This window comes from Mus caroli, unplaced genomic scaffold (genome assembly GCF_978045245.1).
Source record: "Mus caroli unplaced genomic scaffold, Mus_caroli_1 scaffold_6, whole genome shotgun sequence".
NCBI lineage: Eukaryota > Metazoa > Chordata > Mammalia > Rodentia > Muridae > Mus > Mus caroli.
This window is the reverse complement of record NW_028227261.1, coordinates 78,285,423-78,302,945: the sequence shown is the minus strand read 5'-3', so window position 1 is coordinate 78,302,945 and position 17,523 is coordinate 78,285,423. Positions and strand designations below refer to the sequence as shown.

Genomic DNA, 17,523 nt, shown 5'->3' with positions numbered 1-17,523 from the left:
TAGTGGGTGGAAAGGGAGGTAGAAAGCATCATCAAATGCAGTGATGCTACCAGGAAAGTGGAGAGTGCGATTTCATCATTGTGTGTACCAGTCTGACATAAGGATTGTAGAATGATGTCATGCTTTGCAATATTCCCTTGTAGAATAATGAAATTCAGTTACTGAGGTAGCATGTGTTCTTGTGACATCCTCAGTTATTTGATGCCAAGTCATTGTTGTGTTCTGTGATTGAAGTGAACATTCATAAAATTACTACTAAAATGATGCTACTGAATCATTTTAAGGCACTAGGATACTGAATGACATCAGAAGCCAGACTGATAAAAACAAAATCTGATTTTCTATGTAAACCTTTGAAATGTACATACAAGATTTAAACAAATAATTCAGAAGTATTTGTATTGTTAATATTGATAATTATTCACCTACATGTTGGTAGATAGAATAAAATACACCTGGATTATTTTTACTTGTGAAAATGAGCTGTTTGAAAAGATTTTTAACAGTATAATATTTTTGCAATTTTTTTACTGCAATCACCAATATTTAAATATTGGTGCGTTTTAGTGGAAAGATAATTCATTTGAAATGGCAAGATTAAAAATGATCTTATATCTTATAATTGTAACTATTTGATAAGTCTATAAGTGCAGGAGATATTCTTTTCTAAGATTCTTTGAGAAAAGAATGCACATTCCAGAGACTTTTGCATAGGTGTGTCAGAAGCTCAACAATTTATGTTGGGGACAATATAATAACTACATTCCTATCAAAGAATAAACTCCCCTTTGACTTTTTGGAACCAGGTATGAAAAAGCCCCCACTGTGGCTCATAGATAGTGTTCATGGCTTTCCCACAAACCACATATCAAATATCATACAACACCAAGAATCATTGCAGTAGATGGATTATTGTTTTAGAGATTTCTTAGAAATCTTAATCATCCTCACTGCACATCCTAGATTCTCAGGTTCACATAATGGCTAAATTATTATTCTTCAGTGTCTTCCAACTCTAGATGCCAGTTCAAATTTCCCAGCTATTAATGAGATCTCAGTAACAAGGGGTGAGGGTGAAGTGACATTCTCACCCAGCTGTAGAGAGTCATAAGGATGACAATGTTAAACCTTCCATCAGCCACGTCCAACCTGCAGCCACCTGTGGCTGATGACATTTATGAATGAAGCACCACAAAAAACCACAAATTTACAAAGTCCAGAAGACATTGTTCTCAAATATGAGCCTTATAGAACAACATGTTTTTTGACCTCCTACACTGTTTATTTCCCTGAAAGCTCATCCCAATTACTGTTTGCCATTGCTTAGTAAGACCTCCAGAAATATGCTGTAATATTCTCTGAGCTCCATCATTAATAATAATTTAAGTTATCTGTATGTCTTATTGAAAAACATACTTTATTTGAGAGCATAGGATAATATGAGCAAGGGATTTAACTAACTGAGTCCCTGGGTTGTATTCTCAACATTGCAAAACTTTAAATATAATTCAAATTAAAGTAAGAAAAATAATCCAAAATGAAGCTGATGGTCTTGGAACCTCCTCAAGATCAGGAGGAAGAGGTTTTCAGTAACATAAAGTACAAATTGCAGTTTTTCCAGTATGTGAGGACATGAGAGTTTTTAGACAATGGTCCAGTGCAGAAAGGAGTGAAGGAAGAGGGTGTAGTACTCAAGAGAAGGGGTGAACAAACAGAAAAGTTTGAGAGTAACAAAGAAAAGTTATGAGAACATTTGCTTCTGGTTTTGTGAACACTTGGAAAATATTGGTATGATGTAGTACAAAATGCAAGCAATTACACAAGAGATTCGAAGTTCAATTAATGACAGATCCCCCTCTTCAGTGGTATATGAACAATGTGGTGGGTAACATCAACAGACTTGTTAGAATTTCAGTGTTCTAGTAAAAAAATATAGTATTCTAGATCAGATATTAAAATTAAAAATGTAGTTACTTTCACTTTTCGCCAAATAAATACTTTTATGATTTTACTCAAATATTGACATCCATTCAAAAGCTGCTTGGATCAGTGCCAATACAGCATCCTGAAAATCAAAGATGCTGACATGCAGCAATGCTTGTCCTGTGCCAAGAAGGACAATGTACATGCTACTGTCTTGCCTAAATGGGATGGGCTGCCTTGAGGAGCATTTTTTGATTCTGCCCTGAAGATAAATTAGGTTAACAAAAAGTGAAAACTCTCCATGGAAGAGTTTTCTTGTGGGAATGACATCTCAATCCGCCTGAACCCCTGATTCACTGGTTCCCATCATCAAAAGGGAATGAGCACTCGGGAGGTAGCTGTTAATGTCCTCTGCCTGCTGTACAGATGTTAATGATTGACAGGAAATGCTTTATGAGGCATAATTTGTTGTGCCCCTTCCTTAGCAATAAATTTAAATCTTTCAATTCCAGGTAATTGTATACAATTATTTTTGATCTCCAGTCCTATGTATGAAGGAGAAAGGTTATGTTTAACTAATTAGCTGTTGTAGAAATGACACTCTTTGGACATGTTGGTGGCATTTAAATTAGTATGGCTCTTAAAAACAGGACAGAGAGATTTCTACTATAAAAAGCAAAGAGCTAAACACAGAAGAGGTGGTGTCTTCTCAGGTCATCTGAACAAACAAGGTAAGTGTTGAGTGCAGTGAGCTGAACAATGTGCTGAAAACACACACCTAGAAAACTTGGTTCTTTTTAACTCAGGAAGTGACTGTTAGCTTGGCTTTAACATGAACTGTTACTTTATGACACTCAAAAGTAAAGAACTCAAAGTATTACTACCAAAAGACTGATTATTTTTAAACAAGAAAACTGGCCACCTTTGATTAGCTAGGCTCACTCAGCTTAACCTTGGTGAAGGACTAATGCTGAATTTTATCTTTAAATAGTATCATAAATATTCTTTAGACGTTTGGTTGAGGGAACGGAGCCCTCCCCCAATACGTAGTGCCCCCCCAAAAAATTTGGTGAGGCTCAATATAAAATTATTTTAAAACAAAAACAGAATTCTAAAACTGTGTCTCAGGTAGCAGGTTTCTGCATCTGAGAGTCACTGTAATACTGTAGTGACCATCCATCTATGTCATGCTGATAAGTGTCAGGGAGCTGTACAACTCTGATAAAGGGGAAAAAAAGCAAAACAAACAAACAAATAAGCAAAGCAAAAATACTAACAAGCAAACAAACATCCATAGCTTAAAAGGCAAGTTTTGGTTCTAGGTCCTAAATTTGGCTCTAGAAATGGGATTCTCCATAGTAGCTATCTTGATATCTTCTAGTGGCTGTGATATCTCAAACTTATATATCCCTACAAGCTCCACTGCAGTTGAAGATACTAGGCTATTGTGTCCTCTGTTTGCCTATAAATGACTAGCTTCACATCTAGCTCCATTTGTACTTGGCCACTTGTAGTCCTATCACCCACCTACCTGTAAGGTGGTGTGCAAATGTAGGCTTTTAATCTCAGCCAAGGAAGGAGATGGGCTGATGTAATCCTCACTATTCATTAAAGGAAATTTATTGGCTCAGACCATACATTCAAAAAAGAAAGGATTTGTACAGACGACTTCTCAATCTCTCAATATATCATTATGATTGGCAGTAATCTGCTAGCCCAGCGAGGGACTCCATAAAAAGTCCAACGCAAGTGCTTGTGATTTTCGTAGATAACAATTAAAAATAGTAACAATTGTGGCTCCAGAGATGGCTTAGTGGTAGCTGGATTCAACTTCCAGTATCCACATGGCTGCCCATGGTTTGGACCTTCAGTTCTTGGGGATCTGATGCCCTACTATGGCATATGCAGCTACCAGGCCCAGACATTCTGCAAACATACATTTGTGCAAAATATCTAGACGTTTAAAAGTAACTTAAATTTAAAATAATAATAAATGAAATAATGTAATTGGGCAGAAGACATAAAAGAGCATACAGTCTGGGTCATTTCTAGTTTAATTTAAATATTATTTCTGAATCCCTGTCTGAATATTTGCACAAATAGTTATTCAGTAGAGTTTGGGAACATGAACACATACAAATACAACTATTTCCTTTGTTCTAAACTTATAGTCTATGTTCACAGAATGGCAAGCTGTGTCCTGACACAGGTCTCAAGATAACAATGAAGATAATTTTAGTAAGTAGGTGTTTGTTTAAAATATACAAAGCATCCTCACATATGTATTTATTAATTCACACCTATGAGGTAGGCCTTGAGAGTTCATTTCTACTAATCTGAGCATACAACATAAAAGGTTGGAAAAGACAATACAACTTACTACCAAGCCTTCATTTTATCATATTCTGGAAGTCCTGGGATTTGATCCCAGGGTTCATAACAGAGAAGTGCCTAGGGGCTAAAGCTACAACAGCTGAATAGTTAAGATTTTTAGGAAAGAATTCTCTAAAACATCAAGACATTTTTGTTTTCCTTAGAAACAAAATCTTATTTTAAACTTTTTAGATGGGAGACAATACTCGATTCTTGGAAAAAGCAATGGTACAATTGAATAATTCATATGATTTGAAGGAAATTTCATGACTAATGCTAACCATATGAATGTGGCTTGAAATTTGCTTGCAATACAACAATGGCAAAGACAATGAAAAATCAGGATGGCTAAACTTACATAAAATTTACATATAAAACTGAGAGCACAAATAAGAAAAAGAAGTTTATATTAATTACCACCATTTGATGGTAAAAGGATTATGTTGCCATGGATTTTAATTGACTTATTAGGACTTTATATGACTATAAAGCATATGCAAGAATTTTTCAAAAATTGGGATTGTTTTGGGAATGCTGTTTGGATTTAAAACAAGTTGCCCTAACATCTAAGCATGGTAAAAGCCCAGAAGGTGAAATTTCCTTTTACCCACCCAAGTTCTGGGTTTCTTATGACTCGGATTTCAAAGTTACTTCTGGGGAATTCTTATATTGGATTTGCTGAGAACTCAGTGGAAAGATGTCTTCTTAGTCTTTGCAATTGGAGCATAAGATTGAGTCTCATACATCTTGATCCATCGACTCTGTGACTAAAGCAAATAATGAACACATTCCACCTTTCCCTGTCATTAAAAGAGTGCAAAATACACTGTCAAAATTAAAATAGAGGGGAGTGTTTCTCAAGCACTCTGTATTCCCAGTGATTTCTTAAAAATTTAAAACCAGCTGTACACCACTGTGCATGTTATTATTTTGACCTCTTTAAAAGTTCTGGCTCCAGGTGTAGAAATTAAAATTGATGAATTGGAACAAATCGCTGTGGCTACCCACAAAGACACAAAAATCAGTGAATCATAAGCTTTAAGTACCTTTCCTTACATAAATGAATATTGAAAGGAATTTTTATTGCTAATGGCTGATCCCAGAGCCCCTATTATTTTTTAGATTGAGAACTATAGTAACTGATCAGAGTTTATTTTAATGTATCTAATTGGTATTATTAGTTTGCATATTGTTATTTGTATCTTAGAACTGCTGTGGTTTGCATGTTATAGGTAATGCTATCCATCTTGCCTAACTTCATGTTGTTGTTTGCTTTGCCAGTCATTTCTGAACTTAATCAAGCTTTATGCAAATTAAAATTCAAACTTGATCTCTAAAATAAAGCAAAAGTTGTAAATAAGCTAATTGATTTGTAAAATGATTTTTGAGAACTGCTAAGGATAGAGCATTGTTTTTAATGTGTCTTGTTTAGCAAACAAAGCATTAGGGTTCACTTCTCAACTTTGTGAATTTGCTGGATAAGAACTATGCATAAAACACAAACACTCCAGAAGCAATGATAATTTGACTAGATAAAAAGCTGAACTTTTTGATGCTAAAAATAAAAGTAATTATCAGAAAATGAATTGAACTACAATAATTAATGCTATCAAGTCATATGGGAGAAATGGAACTTGAATTTTCCTTTAATAATAAGTAGGTTTGAGTATATGTAAAGGTATAGGAGATAGTTCTGCACATAGAAATAGAATACCGCAGTTAGTGGAGATAGAATCATGTGACCAGCATTCAAGGTTTAGTGAAGGATGATTACTTCTAGATCAGTGAATAATACTTTATATTAAACAATACACTGGTGGAGAAATCCTATAGGACCCATGGTTAGAAAGCATGTGAATTAGAGCTGTTGTAAGTTTTTGGTGTTATTAAAGGAGGATTAATTAAGACAAATGAGGCGAAGAAGATCCAGAATAATCTAGCATCCTAAGAGTTTCTACATTATTTAAATGAAGATATGGAATTCATAAGAAATAGTACTACATGGTTCAGAAAATATTTAGAAAAATAAAACAAAAAGGATAAAAAAAAAAATCAGACCAAATGCTATTATTTGCTACAAATAAAGAAGGTAAAACTTTGGGCTGTATTTAAGGTGATACCTTTAAATAAAGGTTAAAATAGATTTTTTTTTATTTGTAGAATGTGATACACTTTATCCACTTCTGAGGAATGACTGGGAACAGACAATTGAAAAATTGGTAAAAAATGTCACTAAATTACTATTCATCATTTATATTGTTAGTAACACTCGAAACATGATTATTAATTTTTTATTTTAAAATTTCCTTACATAAGCCTAATGAAAGGGCATGAAAATTCTACTCCTGATCAAGAAAAGTTAGCACATTGCTGACAGGCTAAACTGTTGTGGGTAGCAAATAACAGCTTACTTTTGCTCTGGACAAAGTGAAATGCAGAAAGGATATTAATAAATATTTGGTCATTAATCTAATGAGACTCAGAGACAGGAGATAAAATGGAAAAATATGGGTCAAAGCAGGTTCTCCTAGTAATGATGCTAACCCCTAGGGTATGCTGGTGCAGAAAAGGAGGAACAAAACACACTTCCCATGGGGAGGTATAATCCAGAAGCTCTTAGAAACATCACCATCTCACACAACTTGAAGTACTCTCTTTATTCACTGTAATTATCTTTCTTTAATGTTAAGAAGTGTGGGCTCAACATGGATATCTTGGTGTTTGGGTAGATTTTGAGACTGGGAAAAAAACATAGTCATGGCAAGGTTGACTCGATGAACACATGACAAGTATTCTTCTAGAACACATGAAAGCAATTCTGAGTGGGTTATAAAAGACCATCACAGAGAGACTGGCCTCCTAAGCTTCCCACTGAACCCTGCTTCTGGAAGGACTGGATTTGTTCCTGCAACCTAAATAGAAATGTGCCTGTCTCTTGGCTCCATATTACAAGGGTAAATCCTGCAAATATGAAGAGAACAAAGTACCCCAGGGCACATAGGAATCTGAACCATAGTGTTTCCAGATTAATAAATTATAAAAGAATATAATATTTTATAGTAGAATAATATTGAATGAGTTCAAAGTGTTGTGGTATCTTAGTGGATATTTGAATGTGAGCATTATTTCAAAAGGCTGGCTGGAGTGAACACAAATACAAAGTACTGTCCACATCAGCATCCAACTTTATAAAAACATAATCTGTTGCAACAATTACATTTTTTGATTAAACGGAATACCTTTGTTTGCCTATAACTGAGATAGGTGAAGACTAGAAAAAAAACTAAGAGTTTCAGTGGAGTGAAATCCACTACATTCAGGGTTTTACAGCTCTACTATAATATGCAAAACATTTCCAAAGTTTGGTTATTATCTCAACTTCTCTGTGGCTGTATCTTTTTACATTAATTTGATGTATCTAAAACTTTCAAGTTGATCATGCATAATAACTGATCCTTAGCAGAGACCTCTCCAACCTAAGACTCAGTGATAAATTCTGTCAATTCCCTTTCTAGGGACTCTCTCCAAAAGCACTAGGTTAAATGTCAAATACCAAGATGAAGAATATCATTGTACCCTGAGTATGAAATTGATTTTGATTTTATTAAATTCACCCTCAGTTAAAAAGAAGTTAGAAAACCCTTTTTCTTAAACTACTGAGGCTTAAGTTAAAAGAAAAAGGGAAATCGTTCCCAGAGCAGCGGTGAAACAGAACAGAACAAAACTCACCAGACAGTTGAAGTCACCAGACGATCCAGAGTCCAAGCCTAGTGTAAGACAAAACAAAGAGGGAGAAAAAAAAAGGGGTGGGGGTTAAAATCTGTTTTTAAAGAAAACACAAGGTTGTAATTCTCCATCATCTTTGCAAACACTGTAAACTAAAAGAGTAATTATGCAAGTAATTTCCTAGGCAAAAATCAGTTTTCATTTAAAACATATTTAATTAACCTCATATTGTCCTATTCTTGTCAGCGGTGTATGAAGACAGTTAGGTTAGGAAAAGATGTTTCAATTGACCACAAATCATTTGCTAAATGACCAAATTCTCATACATTGTGAGATTGTTATTAAATCCATTTTCAATTTGTCAGAGTTTAGTACACACATGTACATTTTTGAGTGTGAAACACATCAAGCCTCCACTTTCCAAATTCTCTTCCTCGCCACAGGACAATAATCAGTTACAGCACTGATTCATTTTGGCAAAGTAAATAGAAGGAAGGCATTGTGACAAAATAAAATAAAATATGAGCCTTTAAATTTCCAAATGGTATTTAAATCAGCCTCTATTTTTTCAAAGATGTTTGAAGTTCAAATCAAAGGCAGTATCCAGGCAGCACAAATTCCCCAGAGAAGGCCAAGCACCTGGTGTGGGTGCAAAGGTTTTATCAATGTTGTCTTGTGTGAAGGAAATGGCAAACAGAGAGCTCTTTTGTAAATATGGCTCTCTGCCTCTGTGTTTGAGAAGAAATATTGAACTTCCAACCATTATTATTACAAAACACGGGAGCTCATTTTTAAAACATTCGATGGGAGCCTTTCCATTTTTGCCTTGGAAATCAGTTTAAGCTTGAATATTAAGAAAATGTATCTGCAAAAGTGAATGCAGGACACAATATATGTGACAAAGTGTCAATATTGTATCATCTGGTTGTATATGTATAGACAAGCATGTGTGCCTACATCTTATCTCTAGAAAGGGGAACTGGGATTATTTCTGTTTTATCAGGATAACTACTATAATGCTACATAACTAAGGTGTAAGCAAAGAACCAAGTGAAGCTCTTGAGACTTCTTTCCAAACCTACTCTTTGATCATATAAATGGGCTCCTGTCTTATGCCTGGGCTCACGAACGATTCCAGTCGGGTTACAATGGTATAAAGTAGACAGTACATGTCCTGCATCTCACTGCTTTGCACAAAAGGCATGAAGAATGCCAGTGCATTTTCCTTTGTTTTCATATTTTAAGTTGGTTATTTCTTGTGATTTCTGAGTTACCAGCTGAGCATCCATGATCATCTCTCATGAGATTTAGAAAGGGCCAACGCAGCTTGCCTGTGGCTAGCTCTGGGTCAGTGTATCCAGTTACAACAGATGTAACAGGTTGGGAGGATTGTATTTGATGCACATATCCACCAGAGTTTCATATGGCAATTGGACTATTCTTTGCCAGGAAAGGGCAAAATTTATAATATAGTATATAATATCACTGAGTATAGTTATATATACTCTCAGTAGACCACAAATAGTATGCTGGTTTATTTTTGTAGATTTCAGGCTGAACTTTAGTTCATATGCCCTAGTTTTGATCTCTGTATGATTGAAATTCAAGTGTTTAGCTTATGTTAAATCTCTTTGCCTTAACATACTTGTGAGATCCACAAGCCCTTTTGCTCTCCAGTTTCATCACCCTGTTGTAGTTTTATGGGTGATTATCAACAACTTATAGACTGCTCATTATTGGTAAAAAAATGGATCACTTTAGTTTTTGCTGTAAACTGTTTTTGAGTGGCATGCTATTTTTATGCATTTCCATTACACATACCCAGGAGGAGAAGCATGAGACAAGACATGCTTCTGTTGGCATGAGCAAATGAGGTTACTGTGATGGAGAACTTCCCTTGGGAACCTGAGCAGCACACATCCTTCTTGTGCTTGACTTTAGTCATCAGTAAAATGAGTATTTTTAGTTTATACTTCCTTGATATCTCATCAATTTCACTTATTTGTTAATCATGAGTGCCTATTTAATTGAAAAATACTTTTTTTAAGCTTTTTCCTGGTTTCTGTATTTCTCACTTATTTGTAGAAGTATATTCTAAATTTGGCGCCTCTTTTGGTTTTGTGTCTTGAAGTCTATGTCATCACATCATAGCTTGTTCTGTTAACCATCATCATATCAATACTTATAGAACCATTTTACTAATCACATAGATTCTTCCCTAATTTCGCCTATAAGAAATACAGAATATGTTTTTTAAAAATTCCTTTGTACAGAACCCAGTCTATCAGAAACTGCTGTTTTGAAATCAGCGAGATGAGGTTAAGGTTGATTATTTTCTATTTGTCTCAGCAAAATTCAATCACAATGGCACACTGATAGTTCTCCCTAAACAAGGCATCCATGAGTCCTGGGCTCTGTTTCTAGAGCAATATTCATCTCACCGAATCACTGTCCTGAATTATACCACCTCACAATATGTAACTGTAATGTTTTTATATTTAATAAAAGTAGGTATATTTCTAAAATTTTCATCAAGTACATGCTTTTTATTGTGCTACAATTTATATACTGTAAAATTCAGTATTTATGCAACTTATGTGTAGTATGGTCACAGTGTTGTACATATATTGATCACTGTGCATCCCATGATGTTTCTCAAACCTCAAAAGAAAATGTACTGATTAGAAGTGGCCTCCTGCCCCTCCCTCTGCTACAACCTCTACGATTTCCTGGCCTTTTTATCTATCTCACTTTATGTAACAAGTCTTACAAAATCTTTCAATGGTAGTATGCACTGATTCTGTGTTTCTTTTAATTTCAAAAATATCACACTGAATATTATTGCACATTATCTTATGTATTCATTAGAAGAGGACATTTTGATTGCTTTTACTTCAGAGGTGATATGAATATAGCAGCTATCAATAAGTTTTCTACATGTTCAATTTTTCAGTCCCGTTGAGCATAAGCTTATGAGTAGAAATTAACTATCTGAGGAAAAAGCATCTACAGTACAGTAATTGCATATTTTAAAATTCTACCAGAAATTCACAATTTACAAGTGCTCTCATCTCCCATATTTTAGGTAACATTTGTATCATGTAAAAAATGTATTATATATATATATACATATATATATGTATATATATACGTGTATATATATATATATATATATATATATATATCAGTGTACACACGCTCCATTATTGTTTCCAATTTACATTTACATTAAGGAAAGGTTTTTGAATGATTTTTATAATTATCCACATTCTAACATCAAAATGATTGTTCAAATACACTTTTGTTTCAGTTTTTCTGATCATTATTGTTTTTGCATTCTCTAGACACATGGGGTAGTAAGTTCTTGCTGGACATACTTCCTCCTTCTCCATGACTTGTCTTTTACTCTTGGTCACTCAGTGTATCCCAGTAATGTAATAGAATGTTCTGATGGGAGGTATTACAATTTTCAGTGTATTCTATATGTTAAATTTCATCCCTATGTAAAATCATATATGTCATCTGACATGTTAGTTAGTTTCATTTTCTCTTTCTTGTTGATATGTAAAATGCAATTAATTTTCTATTGTTTACATACCGAGTGACCAAGATTAAAAACATGTATTAATGTTTTATGTTTTAAGATTTATTTCTATTTAACTGTATGCATGTTTTCAGAGACTAGAAGAGGGGGTGTCAAATTCCTTGGATCAAGAATTATAGTCATGAGTCCCCTTGTGTGGGTAATGGGAACTAAAATCAGGTCTTCTACAAAAGCAGCAAGTGCTCTTATCTACTGAGCCATCTCTACAGCTCCATGTGCTAAAATTAAAATACGTCCAAATCCCTTTTAACTTATCATCTGCAAAGTCCTTTTATATGTGAATAATGAAAGTGTATCTATGGTATTCAAATCAAAGAACTTTAAAGCATGTCCTTATATAAGTATGTATGTATGTATATATGCTTGTATGTATATAATAAGGGTTAATATGCATTTGTATAAATTCATGTGTATTTTTTTATTACTTCACTCTCAGGACTGTCAGCACTGCAGACATGGGTTACAATGAGAGCATCCCAGCAACTTGTCTTGATCTCATAGCAAATCATTACATGAAGTCTGGCATTTGCTCAACTTGTAGCTAGCTGTATTTCAGCCTTTTTCTATTACTATTTACTGAGGTTTAAGTCTAAAGGTTTCACATCTGAGAAAGCATCAGTTAAATTGCCATATGCCTTTTTAAAGATGCACATTTTTTTTTCGTGTTAGTATTGTGTTTTCATTAAATCTGATTAGATTCTAGATTTCAGTGGTTTTATGGGAAAGATCTAACAACACCTGAAGATCTTTCCTCCTTGGGATTTAAAAATCTCTGCTTCACTCCTAAAAGCACTAACTCATACCTTTGCATTTTAAATTCAGTTGACTTAATCAATTTTTACCATTTTTACTGTTTATTCAAGTAATTGTTTTTGTCAGTGTGCTTGGGATCAGACACAATGCCTCACAGAGTAGGCAAAGCAATCTGCCACAGAACTGTATGCCCTTACAGAACTACACAGCAAGCTCCACAAGTTGCCTAGAACATATAACGGATAGAATATGGAAAACTACAGTCTGTTATTGCCTGCCTGTGTTTGGGTTAACTGAATGATGTTCTCTGTAGCTTCTTGAAATACTTACTCTTATTTTACCACGTCCAGGAACCTCAGGCTTCCTCACATTGGTTTTATGGTCAAGGAACATTGCATTTAACTGTGTATATGTGTCTCTAATATTTTCAGGTTTTTGTTTTAAAATGTTTCTATATCTGGAGAGCTTTTCAATATAAGTTAATTTTTGTATAAAACACTCTCTAGCCAATTCTCTAAAGTACATTGAAGTCAATATTATAACCCAGGATTTGGTCAATTTTATAAAACTTTCATGTATCTTTGAAAAACACAAATATCATTGAACTGTATGCATTTTTCTAGAGGCATAAATCTTATTAAATGAATCCTGTTCATGAAGGTGTTACAAGTTACAACTTGAAATATCCTATTATTACTTGTGGTGTTCTCTTCATTTTTTCTTTAGTAATCACTCTTTATAATTTGTGTACAGTGGTGATAAATACACAGAAATTTGGAACTTTTATGGCTCCTTGTTCAATAGAAACTATTATCTGGAAGCAATTACATTTTTCCTCTAGCAATTTCCACCTTTGTTTCTAGGTTGCTTTTGTTTGACGTTAATGGGACTGTACCATTGTTTCATTGATTGTTGGCAACACAAGAGCAAATAATTTTATAGAACAAAGAAATGCATGGGCTGTAAACTCACAAGTGCAAATTCTCAGCCTTCTCAGGGAAAATCAGGAGCTTCTTCCTAGGAAAAATGTCCACCCTGAACAGGAAAAACCGCCCAGAGCACCACAGAAGAACATGCCATATACCAGACCTCAGATTTATGGTGGATATAAATATGAAAATTTGACAAACATGTAAAGACGAATTTGGCACCAATTTCAATGATTCAAAAATAGGTAAAAACAGTGTGAAGGACACTGGAGATGAGTTGTCCTCTCCTGTAACATCCCAATTTGCTTATTACTTGTTTCCAACTAGTTTTTTCATTATTGATTTTCAAAATATCCATCAAATGTGACTGGCTCTCTTTGTATTTGTGATAATACATTTTTACCCTGCTTCATTCTTTGTCTATAACTAAAACCATGAGGAGTACCAAATCTTTATAGAAACCACCGTTTCTGTAGGATCTTGAGCTTTAAGCTTATGTGTTCAGATGATGGCAAGAAACATTGACCCCGAGAAGCTATAGTTTTTTCAAACTGTTCTGCTAAAATCTAAGAATGTTTGACTTATATGAACAACATCACCACCCTCATTGAAGATTTTTTTCTTCTATGTTTTCAAATTGCTTACTATATGAAGCTCAGATTGAGTGTGGTCCATCAGCAGTGTGGTCCCTGCTGATGCGAACAGAAATATAAAAGTTCACTGTGGCCAATAGTTAGAGACAGAGCAGAGTCCTGCGAGTAGAGGCTTGGTATCTGCTGCAAATAAATAGCAACTTAGGGAAATGAAAGTTTCTCGTGTTTTCATTCATATAAAAGGAAGAAAAGGGAAGAAATGAGTGCAAGACAGAATGAAGAATGGGTAGCTCTTATGAAGGTAGACGTTATATGAAATATGTAAGACCAACCTGTATTTATTACAGTTTGAACATTACGTATGCTGGCATTCTGTCTAAACTCTACCCCATGGTTACCTGGCAATAGCCAGGTATGCTCCTCCCCACCGTTACCTGGCAATATCTAGGTAAGCTTGACCCACTATAAAGGGGACTGCTTGCCCCCCTCCCTCTCTTGCCTCTTGCTTTCTTGCTCCCTTTCTCTCCCCATCTCTCCCCATTCCCTTCCTCCCTCTCTCCATGTAATCATGGCTGGCCTCTCTTTATTCTCTCTCTCTCTCTCTCTCTCTCTCTCTCTCTCTCTCTCTCTCTGTCTCTACCACCCTCTTAACTACCCTCCCCATGCCATGAATAAACTCTATTCTATACTATACTGGTGGTGTGGCTAGTCCCTCAGGGGGAAGGGATGCCTTGGCATGGATTCGCTGAGGCACCCCCTTCCCCCATACCTCATCACACCCCCATAGACCATATCTTAGATCTCTTTATATTTTTATAAACACGTCAATGCAGGCTTACAAGACCATGACATCATCTTCTACTTTCTCTCTCACTTCAATATGTAACAAAAGCCTTTATCTTTAACATATTATTCTTTGTGTTTCCATTTGGATGTCTGTTTTGCTCCTTACAGAAGCATGCCTACACACTCAATCTTTAATCTTCATGTCTGAGGTTGATGCCAGTGAAGTCTCCTCAAGAACTCAAAATTCTGAGGCATTATCACATTTCATTTCATACAGTTCTAATTGTGTCCACAGCATCATGGTGGACCTAAACTCCCAAATAGAAAATGAGTGAAGAGCACATATCCAAGCAGATCTAACAAGGGCAACAAGTGTAAAAACCTAACTCTTCATTTTAATTCATAACATTTGTAGGATTAGAAAGGTACCAGAAAAGATATCACAACTGTTATCTCATCACAGGGACGAGTACGGCAGGAATACTGTGAACTGAGGATCAGCTAGCACCACCAAGTGAATCTGAACTCATCCAACTTGGGTCATAGAGAAGTCTCATGGTTAAACTGTGTACAAGAGTCATCCTGTGAAACATTCAATTTCTCCCTCTACACACACACACACACACACACACACACACACACACACGCACACACATCTTCATTTTGACTGTCATGAGAAACATCACATTTTCAAAGTTAATAATTGTGAAGATAAACTGATTTTTGGTTACTTAATCCATGACAGAGCATCAAGCCTGTATAGCATCTTTGTTTTGACAAAGATCTCTGATCTATTCTGTGTAATGACCACATCTCCATCTACCTGGTTTGTTCCATTGCAATAAAAAAAACTAATAATCTGTCCCACTCACTTCTTTCTGATACATGCTTAGTTCTGTTTGAGAGAAGCACTTAAAAAAAAACCCTTAAACATGATTTTGTGCCCGTATTTCTCTAGGCAATTCTGTCTCCTGCATGTCTAACACTATACCCTGAGGCTGCTAACAAATTTCGTGGATTTCAGAGTGTATTTTCACTGGGCTGAGTCCCCTTAGCACCTGTGAAGAAACAGTGCCTGTTTCTAGTGTTATATGGAAAATAATGAGGAAGCGAGCACTCATGAATTTAGCTTCTACATATTTAGTTGAGAATGTACACTGCGGGAAGGGCTAGGCATTATTTTACTTCCTTGTGGAGAAATCTCTTAAAAATTCAATGCTTCTTTTTATCTCTACAGAAAGTAGGAATGCCGGTGTCTGGAAGAACTAGATACATGGAGAAAAAAAAAATCATTGAAGCTCTTGATGCCCACAGTTAGTCCTGTGCATGGTCTTGTACAAAGTGATTCATAAATACCTAAATAAGGTACCAGCACATTTCAATGAAGTGACATTCATGGTAACAGTTACAGCAGATGAGAAAACATTGAAATTGCTGCAAAAGATGATGCTTTACATGTCTTGGTCAACCCACTGTTCCCTTGAGTGACTCCTGAGGAGAAAATGTTTTAGTTCCTGCTTTCAAAATAGCTAAACATTAACAGTTTGATTCTTTTGTTTGGTTGGATATTTTGTGTTTTGTTTTGTCATTCATTTTAGATTTTGTAAAAACAACATAAAAAGTTTTCAGACCAATCCTGAGGTAAGAAAAAAAAATGCCCATTGTTTGCAGGGCTTTCTACATGGGTCCACTTGGGAATTAAGAGGGTTGGGGTAGTAAGATGTTGAGTGGAAGGCAATGCAATTTTAGCTTTTAGGTTTCAAATGACTATTACTGATTGTCATGTAATCAAATGAAAAGGTTGCTTAAACCAGGTGTTATGATAACTGCACTCAACCAAATATTGTGGCTTTTTTCTCATTTCTCCATTATCTGATTTCACTGAGTAAAGCTATGTAACAGACCCCATTCTGTTGTAAAATTGTATTTCACACTGTTCTTACCACTGCCCTTTTACATCAAGGGCCCTAAATAAAGCAGAGAGTAGTTGAACAATTTATTCACAGTCACATAGACAACATGTGCCAATGTGAAGATTTATACCCCAAGTCTCTGCTTTCAATCAGGATGTAATGAAGTTTCCTCATGTACTCTAATGAGAAAGAGGAAGGGAAGCAACACTGTACAATATCTGTCAATGATGAAGTACAGAGATGGGGGGCGGGGGTCCTCCCCAGGATAGTTGCAATAACGTTTGCTGAGAACAATAGCTATTTCTCTCACCACTATGGATACTAGGCCAGAGGCAACATGTGGCAGGAGAATTTTATGCTGGCTAACAGTTTGAAAGTACAATTCATCAAGGCATTGAAGTCTCAATGCCAAGAACAGTTGAAGGCTTGACCATGGAAGCTGGAGGCTGCTTGCTCACATCCAGAGGTGTGAACCTGGAGACAAAGTCGAGGCAGGAGGTGGGACTAACTATAAACTTCAAGGCTTGCACCTGAGTGAGCCTCTCCTCCAGCACAATCAGTAGGATACCTGGTATGCAAACATATGAGCCTTTGAGGGACATATACCATACACACTGAAACACTTAGGATTCCCTTGAAGAGAGTCAAAGTTGCCTTCATTAGCGTTCAGTGTGCTGAACTAGACCATGGTTCCCATTAGTTACCTAAACAGGAAGCAGCAATTCCCTATCATGAAATATCTAACTTTCTACAGTTGGACAAATCATACAATGCTAACAGCTTCCATTCTATGTCAAACAAAGGGGATTCTCTTCCTACTTCCCATTACCATTGCTAAGTAAATTATTCTACTAAATGTTTAATGAGACACATAAGGGAGTATCTGTTCTTGCCTCTATTAATGACAACATGGTTTACAGAAC

The 17,523-nt window shown here is 35.5% G+C and overlaps 1 protein-coding gene across 23 annotated transcripts in view; it reads right to left on the bottom strand.

The window, feature by feature from the left end:
* Ptprd (protein tyrosine phosphatase receptor type D) overlaps positions 1-17,523 on the bottom strand; it is a 2,287,128-nt gene that overhangs the window by 1,434,129 nt on the left and 835,476 nt on the right. For all 23 annotated transcript variants that reach the window (XM_085839214.1, XM_085839210.1, XM_085839224.1 and 20 more), the window contains exon 6: positions 8,026-8,063. The gene's annotated coding sequence lies outside the window, so the exon portion shown is untranslated. The remainder of the gene's footprint in view (positions 1-8,025; positions 8,064-17,523) is intronic.